Below are 12833 nucleotides of genomic sequence, written 5' to 3'. Positions count from 1 at the left end.
ATAAGAAAGTAAAGGAGAGAAAGAGGCCGATATTCCTTGGTTTATGCAGAAAGCCAATAAAGCCCCTGGCACGGGGCTTGCTCTGTTCACGGAGGCCTCAGGCACCCTTTCGATGGGGTGAAGGCGCAGAACGCCTTCTCGAGAGGGTCTTAGAAGCCCGAGCAGGAAAGTGAGCTCAGAGGGCCTCTGTACTCCAAAGAAATAGCCTGAGAGAGAGAAAGAAAGAGAAAGAAAGACACAGGGACCAGAGCTCTGATGGAGCAAAGGTATTTTATTCAACATTGTGTAGGTATTTATACTGTCTTACAAGATAGCTATTTTCAGCAGAGATAAAATCAAAACTTACAAGTTATCAAGAAAACAAGAGGTCATCCATATGAAAGACAGAGTTGTAAATAACCACTTTTACCATATGGTTCATAAAAAGGAAGAGGGTACTTATCACTGTATAGAAAAACTAACAAAGGAAATGCCTGGATTCCTCAGTCCTGGGAGAGGCTTGCCTATCCTCTTAATTCCTGAATATTCAGGAATTAATAAGGAACAGAGAATTCCTGACAGATCCAAAACAGCATACAGGAAGCCTCCTGTTAAATGCTTCCTGACAGTCATGCTTGATGCTGGTCACAAGGAGGTTGCAGCTAGTCACGGGGAGCAGATGTCTCCACTAATGATTTTAGTGCTTTTCTAGATTTGAGAAGATGCAAGAAATCGGGATTATAAAAATCTGAAAGCATCTAACTCTCTGAAGGCCTCTTCGGTGAGTTTTTTCAGAGCACAGAGGGCCTCATTCTTGATCTCCATCCTAAACTCTTTTCAAGGTGTGTTGAAAATCAATTACTGTAGCGGCCAGTGACCTAATTAATCCTGTAGAGGCAGATGGCAAGCAACTATTTTTAGTTGGCAGTTATTTAATATCTGAGTTACCAAACTTTCCTTGTATTAAAGAAATATATTGTCCACAGCTTATGGTCAGGGAAATTGACACTCTCGAGAGTCTTGGAGGACTCTATGGGTCCTGTCTCTGATTGGCTTTGTGTTTCTGAAGATCCAGGAGGAAAATTCCTTGTGTGTCCTCTATTTCTTTCACTATTTCCCATCTTGTTTTTACTGATAAAAGGACAACCTCAGAGTGAGAACCCTTTTTGTACACCACGCATCTTCTATGAACTAAGTGTTTCTCATATAGTTACTATTTTTCAAATATAAGTAGATGTTAGGAAATATAAAATGTAGATGTATTTAAAACATGACCTCATGTACAGAACTATAGTTTTCAAAATTATGGTTTCTCAGTCAATAGGTGTACTTAAAACAAAGTTACCATAAGTTAAGGACCCATGATAATTTTGGACATTAAAACTAGGTCTTCAATCTTTAGAAAATTGAAAGAGTGTGGAACCTATCTCAGTTTTTGCATGTTGAGGTTTTTAAGGGGGAAGACATGCTTTCATGTTGGTAATAATAAGGTTATGTAACAAACTACCAATTTGTCGAGCAGATTATACCTCCCTCTTCACAAATACTCATCTACATAATTACACATTTATGAATAAGATGGGTACATTGGTTCAAGTTTATGCTGGGAGTAAATGTAATTATTATTATTTTTTAAACCCTCAAATAGGGGGCTTATCTTTCTGACTCCTGCAGAAAACCCTGTATGTGCATGCATACTTATATAGGTTTGTACCCTGATAAACTAGAAATACAGATAAAGCATACTAAAGATGTGTTTTCATAGGAAGAGAAATCACTGCATGAAAGTGTTGTCAGTTGCTTGATATCTTTCTCAGTTTGCTTCTCCTTTTGGTGGGATGAAAATTGGTCTACTGTGGAGACTAGATAAAAGAGTAATATTTCCTCTGCTTTTAATGACAAAACTGAAGTCTTAATTAAGCACAGTGGAGAAGGAGATCATGAACAGATTTCAAAGTCTCTTTTCCTCTAGGCTTTAAAACACATGCATGCTATTGTAATTCCCCAAGAAGGCAGATTTTTCCTCAAGAATAACACCAGTCAAGTTACTCTGCTATTTTTCCTACCCATAGATTTAACGCTATTTCCTAAGCAGCTCTGAATTAATCTTGAAATATCTTCATCACATTTCTGCCTATATCTAGATAGTCCCTGGTATTAAATAGGTGCTAATATATATTTTGGAGAAGGAAATAGCAACCCACTCCGGTATTCTTGCCTGGAGAATCCCATGGGCAGAGGAGCCCAGCAGGCTACAGTCCAGGGGGTTGCAAAGAGTCAGACACAACTGAGCAATTAATACTAACTAGTACTCTTGCCTGGAAAATCCCATGGACAGAGGAGCCTGGTAGGCTGCAGTCCATGGGGTCGCGAAGAGTCGGATACGAATGACCAACTTCACTTTCACTCTTCACTTTCATGCATTGGAGAAGGAAATGGCAACCCACTCCAGTGTTCTTGCCTTGAGAATCCCAGGGACGGGGGAGCCTGATGGGCTTCCGTCTATGGGGTCGCACAGAGTTGGACACGACTGAAGCGACTTAGCAGCAGCAGTATATATTTAAATAAATAAAAGACTATATTCTCAACTTCTGGATATATTCTCCTGATTCCCACCTTTCTTGGAACTTCATGGAAATAAATTTTCCAATTTGCAAGTTAACAAATTATACACTTTGAATCAATTAGTTGAGTGACACAAACTTAGACAGGAGAATCCTTCAGATTAGTATGAAAAGGATTACTGCTCTAATAACCCAAAAAATTAAGATAGAATAAAGCTACTAATTTATTAAATATATGCATCAGTCACCACTTTTACTTCCTTAGGTTTGCCCTTATATTGTCTGGAGTTATTTCAACAACCACTTTGGATTTATTTGATCTAAAATTTTTGAGATGGAAAGCATAAAAGAAAAAGGAACTCTCTCTTTACCTCAACATCTAAAAATGATGTGATTTGGTATTTCTTTTCATAGCTATAATGTACATGTATCTCACCAGATGTGTCTCTAGGCATATTCACTTAGATTTTCAATATTAATAAGTACATGCTAGAAGTAATTTTTCTGTGAGCGCTGAAGTCTCAGAGCTTAGTAAGTCAAAATGCTTTTAGAAACTCACTATTACAAGAATGTATAAGGATGTACACATACACATTTAAAATCAGGGTCTCCTTTGAAGTATGGTGTAGGTCAGTGATGGCCAACTCGGGGGCGAGGGGTAAGGGAGTCTCTATTGCCCTGGGGATATCTGACAATGTCTAGGAGACATTTTGGCTGTCACAAGTCAGAGGTGGGGAGACAGAGTGTTATTGGTGTCCAGTGTCTCTAGGCCAGAGAGGCAGATGAACAGAACAGACGTTACAACAAAGAAATATCCAGCACAAAATGTCAATAGTGTAGAAGTTGAGAAATTCTAGAGTAAGGGAAAAGGTACTGGGTACCCTGGCTTACAACTCAGATCTGTTGACTAAGATGTGACCATAGGACAAATTACATCTTTGAGTCCATCTCCTTGCAGAAACCAAGACAAGCCCATTTTGCCCCCATGGAGAAAATTCTCCTTAAAGAGTTTTTACAAGCACGAAGTGAGATACCTGTGGCTCTCTTAATATTTTCTGGTACTCTTTTCTCTAACAAGAGCTCCAGCCTTTGGCAAAATTAAGAACTGATCCTCTATATTTTCTAACTTTTCCCTGTAATAAGGGTAACATGCAAGCGTGTTAAGTTGCTTCAATCACGCCCGACTCTTTGCAACCCTGTAGACAGTAGCCCACCAGGCTCCTCTGTCCATGGGGATTCTCCAGGCAAGAATACTGGAGTGGGTTGCCATGCCCTCCTCCAGGTAACCTTCCCAACTCAGGGATCAAACGTGCATCTCTCTTATGTCTCCTGCATTGGCAGGCAAGTTCTTTACCGCTAGTACCACCTGGAAAGCCCAACTTACCTTAGCCCCAGCAAAGAATGTCTGTTAGACTCAATTTGAAATTCTACTACAGATGAACAACCTTTTAAGGATAAAATATATTATAATACAAATCATTAACTTTAATGTTCGGGTTAAAAATAATAATGATGTAAACACTACATCCCTACCACTTGGCTTAAGAAATGAAACGTTACCAGTCTGCTTCCCCTCCCTAACCACTCATGAACTTTTACTCTCTACAGGGAATGACCAGCCTGATCTGGTGTTAATCATTTACATGTTTTTAATTTATTTATTTTTTACTACATTTGTAGTAAATGTTATAATTAAAATATAGTGTGTTTGATAATGTATTGTTTAGTTCTACTGGTTTTGGTTTTTATAAAACAAATTTCTATGGCCTACATTTTTCTCTGACTTATCTTTTTTCACATTATATTTTTGTGATTCCTCCATGCTGAAAGTTTTAGTTCGTTTTAGTACCACCAACAGAAGATGAGAACTCTGAATGCATTAATCCTTGCTAATGCATTGCTATGCTTTTTTTTGTTTCCTATTTAAAGGATATAAAATATTGGTACACATGTACACCCATGGCTGATTCATGTCAATGTATGACAAAAACCACTACAATAGTGTAAAGTAATTAGCATCCAATTAAAATAAAAATAAAAAATAAAATAAAATATTGGTACATTTTTCATTTTAATTTGTACTTTGTATATAACTAATGAGATTGATCTCTCTTTTCACTTGATATTTATTGTTCAACTGTGTTTCCTTACAATTGAAATGCCTGCTCCTAGCTATTAGGCAGTTTTTCTTACTGATTCATAGGCATACTTTATATATTCTGTACATTAATCCTTCTGTTATATGTATTCCAAGTATTTTGTTACATTCATGGTGTCTTGTTAAATATTAAACCTTGAACTTAATGAAACTAAATGTATTTAATTTACCTGGAATTGATTTTTGTATTTGTGAGCTAGAAATTTAATTTTATTTTTTTCCCAATAAATAATTTTGCCCTGTACGTTGTTTTAAGCAGCCCATCCTTTGCCCAGCAATGCGACCTTTGTCATATGTCAAGATCCCATATGTACCTGGGCCTGTTTTGCATCTGTTTCTGTTTTCTTGGTCTTTGTATGAGTGATCTATGGGTCAAAATTACAATATCTTCTCATTGGTAGTGTGTTATGGACCCTTCATGCCATATTCTTTTTGTTCTTCTTCAGAAATGTTTGGTGCTTTTTTAAAAAAATGTTTTACACTCCCATTCAAATTCAAGAAGCATCTAGTCCATTCTCATTCTGTAAAAGAAAAAAATTCTCTAGCATTTTGACTGAAATGTTATTGATTGCATATGATTTGTGAAAATTTGACCTCATGCTAGTAAGACTTTATATTCATGAACATAGTATGTATCCCTATTTATAGATTTTTGAAATGTTTATCAAAAATTTTAAATTCAATAAAATTTATAATATTCTATGTAAAAGTCTTACATATATTTTTATAGATTTATTCCTAGATATGTTGTTTTTTGGAATACTGTTACAAATGATATCACTTTTCATTAAGTTGTCCAACTGTTACTGATCTGGATATTCTGTGTTTTGTGTGGTATTTTGTGTTTTGTGGATGACAAAAATCAGTGGATGGCTTATAATCTCTAGAGTATAGAGAAGGGAATCAGCTTTCACCTTGTTATAATTTTATATATTTATTATCTATCCTAAAAATAATGTTGAGTTTATTAGCTTCTCTTCCATTCCATGGGTGCTAGTCATTGGGCTATCATCCTACTAATACTGGATATCAGAATTTCGGATTTATCCAGAGTTCCAGCAGTGCCACCCTTCCCGAAGTGTTCTCTTTTCGTCTTGTGGAGACAACATTCCTACTAAGAAACAAATTTTTATATGGATGTCTTATATGTAGTGACATATACAATTGATTACTGATGTGTTTAAACAGTTATAGAGAATTTACTGGGTCATGTTTATATTTTTATTGTAACCTCCATAGCAATTTAAGTCAGTGTCTCGATTATATTCATGATAGCCTCTGCTTAAGAGGGACTGTGCTCAAATTTCACACACACAAAAAATGTGATTTTTCTGATTTGACACTTTTATTGTAGGGAATGAATCTAGACCTAGAAACATGATCATTTCTTTAAAATGATCTTCCTTAACCTAAAATTTAAAAAACTCTTCCTTAATCTAAAATTTCAGTTTTCCTCACATTTTTTAAGAGAAACTTTTAAAAAGACCTAACTAGTAAATTTTCTAGAGAATGTCAGCTGCCCTGTCTTAATTTACCACTTCCCTTTTACTTCTGGTCCTTTCAGACGTACACTAGCAAGAGTAAACAGCCTAGAATCTCTGTGTTGCTGCAACAAATACAGTTTGAGAAATAATATTTAGGGAAAATATTGACGTGAAAAATCAAAAGATATGCCCAAACTAAACTTCTATCACTTATGACCAGGAAAAAAAAAAAATAAACAAAATCAAATAACCAGTAACCTATTCTCATCCTAGAGCTGCAGGCATTTGACTTGCATTTGGGTCAAGAAGCCTTTCTTCAGCTAATTCTGTTTTTATTGGCCAGTTCTTCTTTCATTGTTTTTATATAAACTGATCAATGTAAGCCCTAGTCTAGACAGCAAAATCAGCAAGTGTCCCTTCTCTGCACCTCTGACATTCAAGGGGCTGCCACCATGCATCTCTGAAGGAAAAATGCTAAAACTTTCTATTACATTTATAAAAAATAGGAATAAGGATTAATGAAATATTATATAGATTCTGCTTTTTCAGGCCATATTTATTTGCATCTATTATTATTCCTACTCACTATTTTTATTTATTTCATCTTATGTCATCTTGATAGTATAGTTATAAACTAGGGGGCTAATGATAGTCACATAATGATATGTAACCCATATTCCCATCAGAGGAATAAAAAATGTCTGTCTGATAATCCTTTTTTTTCCACCACTGAATTCTTAGTTAATAGTCTTCATGATCTCCAAAGACTTAATCCAGAGAAGAGCCGACGCAGTTCCCTGTTGGCCAGCATTCTGTGTTTTATACCACATTTTATCAGTCGGAGAAAGAGAGAGGGAAAGTGCTACTTATGCTATTTCTCCCAGGTCAGAATAAATAAACCTGGCAGCAACAGATGTTAAATTGAAGCCTGTGAAAAGTTAAGAGTATTCTGCAGTTGAAACCTCAGGGAGGAAGGCTTGAGAAAATTGTCAATGGACAGAGGATACCAATATATGATAAAAGCCCACATTTGAAGTTATTAGGACTTAAGGACCGGAAACTTAGGAGTTACAATTATTGCTTCATCTCTTTTTTGTTGTGTAATCTTGGGACAACCACTTCATTTCTTTATAATTCAGTTTTCATATCTATAAAATAAGGATAATTAAAATATCTACCTTTTAGTTTTATTTATTTGTTTACTTTTGGCTACAGTGAGTCTTTATTGTTGCGAGTGGTAAAGAGCCTGCCTGTCATTGCAGGAAACATAAAGACATGCAGGTTCAGTCCCTGGGTCCGGAAGATCCCATGGAGGAGGGGATGGCAACTCACTTCAGTATGCTTGCCTGGAGAGTCCCTTGGACAGAGAAGCCTAGTAGGCTACCTTGGGTTGCAGAGAGTTGGACATGGCTGAAGCAAGCTAACATGCACACACATGGGCTTTCTCTAGTTTCTGCATGTGGGGCTACTCTCTGTTGTGCTGTGTGGGCTTCTCAGTGTGGTTGCTTCTCTTGTGGAGCACAGGCTCTAGAGCATGGTCCCAGTAGTTGTGGAGCACAGGCTGAGTTGCTCCACGACATGTGGGATCTTCCCAGACCAGGGGTCAAACCAGCATCCCCTGCACTGGCAGGCAGACTCTTAACCATGGGACCACTAGGGCAGTCCCCTAGTTTTATTTTGATGATTAAATGTGTTAACACATGAAAAGCACCTACCACAGTGCCTGTCTTATTAGATCAGATCAGATCAGATCAGTCGCTCAGTCGTGTCCAACTCTTTGCGACCCCATGAATCGCAGCACGCCGGGCCTCCCTGTCCATCACCAACTCCCGGAGTTCACCCAGACTCACGTCCATCAAGTCAGTGATGCCATCCAGCCATCTCATCCTCTGTCATCCCCTTCTCCTCCTGCCCCCAATCCCTCCCAGCATCAGAGTCTTTTCCAATGAGTCAACTCTTCCCACGAGGTGGCCAAAATACTGGAGTTTCAGCTTTAGCATCATTCCTTCCAAAGAAATCCCAGGGCTCATCTCCTTCAGAATGGACTGGTTGGATCTCCTTGCAGTCCAAGGGACTCTCAAGAGTCTTCTCCCACACCACAGTTCAAAAGCATCAATTCTTTGGTGCTCAGCCTTCTTCACAGTCCAACTCTCACATCCTGTCTTATACTAAGCTCTAAAAACAATTACTTATTTTTATAATCATTTTACTTGATTTGCATAATATATATATAATATAATAATGATTCTAGTATTTTAATATTCAGAATATGGCCATTATAGCAAATCTCTTATCCACACTGTATCACACAGAAAATGGGAGCAAGCTGAAAAGAAAAAACCTTTTTAAACCAGGAAGATGTAGCCTGAAAGTAAAAGACTCAAGTTCACTTTAAATACGTAGGTGAACAAAAATGGCAGAAAGTAGTGCAGGCAGGATTATTTTCAACAAGCCTGAGAATAAAAAGGGTGAAGTCCAATCACTAAAAAGAAGTGATAATTATATAACCAACAGAGGTGCTAATTATTGCTACAATGGCATTCATATTGCACTATGCTATGCTATGCTATGCTATGCTATGCTAAGTCACTTCACTCGTGTCCGACTCTGTGTGACCCCATAGACGGCAGCCCACCAGGCTTCCCGTCCCTGGGATTCTCCAGGCAAGAACACTGGAGTGGGATGCCATTTCCTTCTCCAATGCGTGAAAGTGAAGTCTCTCAGTCGTGTCCGACTCTTAGCGACCCCATGGACTGTAGCCTACCAGGCTCCTCCGTCCATGGGATTTTCCAGGCAAGAGTACTGGAGTGGGATGCCATTGCCTTCTCCGATATTACACTATAAATATATCCAATTAATATGCTGTACACCGTAAACTTACACAATATGCCAAATATATGTTGATAATTTTTTTTAAGTAGGATGAAGAGCACTCTTCAGCAAAAGTATGTCTGAAAAAGCACTGTACAAAATTTTTCCTGGGAGAGTAATTGTTCCCATCGTCCTTGATACTGAGCACGAGAATTGTGTTCATAAGTCTTAAGTCTCAAGAGGTTATGGATGAAGGAAAGGCAGCAACAGATGAAACTGGATGTACAGTGAGAATTGCAGAAGTCATTGCTATGAAAGTGCCAAGTTCTGGTGCAGGGAAAATGGCATAAAGGTTGAAGGGGCGGTGTGGATGGACCTAGAGTCTGTCATACAGAGTGAAGTCACAAACAGAAAAATAAATACTGTGTATTAATGCTTATGTGTGGAATCTAGAAAAATGGTACAGATGAACCTATTTGCAGGGCAGGAATACAGACGCAGATGTAGAGAATGGATGTGTCAACACAGACGGCGGGAAAAGGGGTACAACGAATTAGGAGATTAACACTGACGTATACACACTGCTGTGTGTAGAACAGAGCGCTCGTGGGAATTTGCTGTATAGCGCAGGGTGCTCAGCTCGAAGCTCTGTGATGACCTAGGGGGTGGCAGGGGGAGGGGACACTGGGGGGAGAATCAAGAGGGAGGGAATATACGTGTATATATGGCTGATTCACTTCGTTGTACAGCAGAAACCAACACAACATGGTAAAGCAACTATAACCCAATTGAAAAAAGAGTTGGAGGCAAGAGAGGAGAGCCCAAGAAACTGTTTCTTTACCTGTGTTCCTTGTATTTCCCTCAGGTGTGTTTCCCCAGTTCTTGGAAATCTCCTGACCCTCCCACTTCCTTCCTGCCACCCTTGTCCTTACTAAGTTCATCTATTTTGATGCCCTCATACTACCTTCTTGTTTGTAGTAAAGTTTCTTTACTTAATTTCTATCTTTAAACGTCCATTGTTGGCCTCTAATTTTGTATCACATCCCTTGGAGTTCTGCTCATGCTTCATGTGGATAAGAGAAAAAACTTGCACAGAAATATTCTTAAAGGTGTAAGATAAACCCTCCCCGCCCCATATATATTCTTTCCTATGGGATCATAAATCCTACTGGGACTTAACTGTACAAGATCTCTTTTTATGTTTGGCCCTTTTAATTCAGGGCTTCCCTGGTGGCTCAGCTGTAAAGAATCCACCTGCAATGCAGGAGACACAGTTTCGATCCCTAAGTTGGGAAGATTCCTTGGAGAAGAAAATAGTAACCCACTCCAGTATTCTTGCCTGGAAAATCCCATTGACAAAGGAGCCTCATGGGCTACAGTCCATGGGATGACAAAGAGTTGGACATGACTTAGCAACTAAACAATGACAACCTATTAATTCAGGACTGAATGCATTCTCCAGGTTTCTACATCACATTCTCTTCTGTCCTTTCAGTGTCTCGCAGTCCCATTCTTTCTCTTTTTCTTCCTTCATTTGCCTAGATCTTGCTTTGTTCCTTCCTGTGGAGAAAGCCTTCATAGAATTAGTGAGGCATCCCAGGCCAGGGGCTGCATCTCTCAAACAGCCTGGTGTAGTTTTTCCCAGGTCAGAGAAGGCAATGGCACCCCACTCCAGTACTCCTGCCTGGAAAATCCCATGGATGGAGGAGCCTGGAAGGCTGCAGTCCATGGGGTTGCTGAGTGTCGGACACGACTGAGCGACTTCACTTTCACTTTTCACTTTCACGCATTGGAGAAGGAAATGGTAAGCCGCTCCAGTGTTCTTGCCTGGAGAATCCCAGGGAAGGGGGAGCCTGGTGGGCTGCTGTTTATGGGATCGCACAGAGTCGGACACGACTGAGGTGACTTAGCAGCAGCAGCAGCCAGAACCATCCCTCTGCTGGAATAGTGTGAATTGTGTTAGTCACATCTCTATCTATGAATTGTCTTCTTTAACTCCCCTCAGCAGTGTACAGTTTCCAGGAGGAAAGAGGCTACTGCTCAGGCCAACGTTCACCTTGGCAGGTAAATGCAGTAGTAGGAATCCATCTATTGACACATACGCAGAGTAGGAAGTGAATTCACTGTGCCGATTTTTCAAGAGTTAACTTTCCAGCTTGTTTCTCATTCTCATCAACCAGCAGAATAGGAATTTTGGCTTTGGGGACCAGAATAGATTTTTCCACAGAGCTTCCTTTCTTCATTTGTGAAAGAGGGTAAACACATTTGAGCAAGAAAGACTAGGATCATACATCAGCTTCCCTGAATTGTAAATAGAAAACATAGAATCAGTTGGCTACTGTGGCAGTTACAGGAGCAGGATAAATTATCTTTGTAGTTTTCACAAAACTCCTGATTCCTCTGGGGCTGGTGTTCAGAAAATGGTTTTGAGGGATTTTTCACTTTTATTTTTTTGTTTTTAAGATAGTTGGTGCTCTATGAAGGCCATCTCTCCATACAACCCAGCAATGTCTATAATTTTAAAACTAGGCAGTATGTTACTTGTATAGTTGCATTATTTATAATGAAATATTTACCACACTATTAAAAAAAACTGGAAAATATTAGGGATCTTGGCTAGACATTCAAGAGCACTTTAAATTATCTTTCCAGATATTTCTCCAAATACTTCTCACCGTTAGCCAAACAATTGGCTTTGTTTCCTCCACCAGCACTTTTAATTCTACATCCTTATCTTTTGTATTATCTTCCCACCACTGCCAAAATACTGCTCATTATTCAAAACCAAGTTCAAGTCTCATGTACTCAGTCACCTTTCCTGGTCATCTAGATATAATCTCTACCTCCTACTCCTGGTTTAGAGAATGTCTAGCCCTTAATATTTTCCAGTAGTTTCATATAAAACAAAAAATTCACAATCTTTGAAGTGCCTATAAAATGCAGCTTCCTAAGCCCTATTCGCATGCATTTCTGACGCAGTCCATGTGAGATGGAACTGGGGCACATGTATTTTAATAAGCATACTCGGTACATGTGATACAGATCATGTGTAGACCATACTTTGAGAAGTATCAACATAATTTTTATATTTATTATTTTTATGAACATACATGTTTTATTTCCCTATTCAATTATATGCTATTAAAAAGGCAGAGCTTATATTTTATACTGCTATTTATTTCACACAATGTCTTAACTTTAAATAATATTAATAGCACTAATATATGTAGTTCTCCTTGGACATGTCAAAAGTCCTTTTTTTAACACTATGCTGTGCTGTGCTTAGTCACTTAGTCATGTCTGACTCTTTGCGACCCCATGGACTGTAGCCTGCCAGGCTCCCCTGTCCATGGAATTCTCCAGGCAAGAATACTGGAGTGGGTAGCTGTACCCTTCTCCAGGGTATCTTCCCAACCTAAGGATCGAACCCAGGTCTCCCACATTGCAGGCAGATTCTTTACCGTTTGAGCCAACAGGGAAGCCCTCCCCCTTTTTTTTAACACTAAGGAAAATATTAGGAAAAGGGTGGATCTGTAACATTATTCAAAAGGGGAAAATAAAGATAATAGCAATGCTGGGGTTTTATAATAGAAAGAGGGCAAGGAGAAGGTTCAAACCAATGCTTATAATTAAACATTGATTTACTTCGGGTCATATACTCTCCTAATATTTTGTACACTTCCTTTCAGGGGACATCTAGGATTCTTTATTTTCTGAATGTCATCCCTTGTGGTGAAAGTGAGTACTGAAAACTGAAACCTAAAAATTATAAGGATGCCGTAGGACATCTTGTTGAACGGAAACCAATTTTCCTGGTGAGAAACTTGGTTTCATTTT

The sequence above is a fragment of the Bos grunniens genome, chromosome 23 (genome assembly GCF_055505025.1).
Source record: "Bos grunniens cultivar Pamir isolate PY7600 chromosome 23, Bosgru_T2T1.0, whole genome shotgun sequence".
In the NCBI taxonomy this organism is placed as follows: Eukaryota; Metazoa; Chordata; class Mammalia; order Artiodactyla; family Bovidae; genus Bos; species Bos grunniens.
This window is presented reverse-complemented; position numbering follows the sequence as displayed.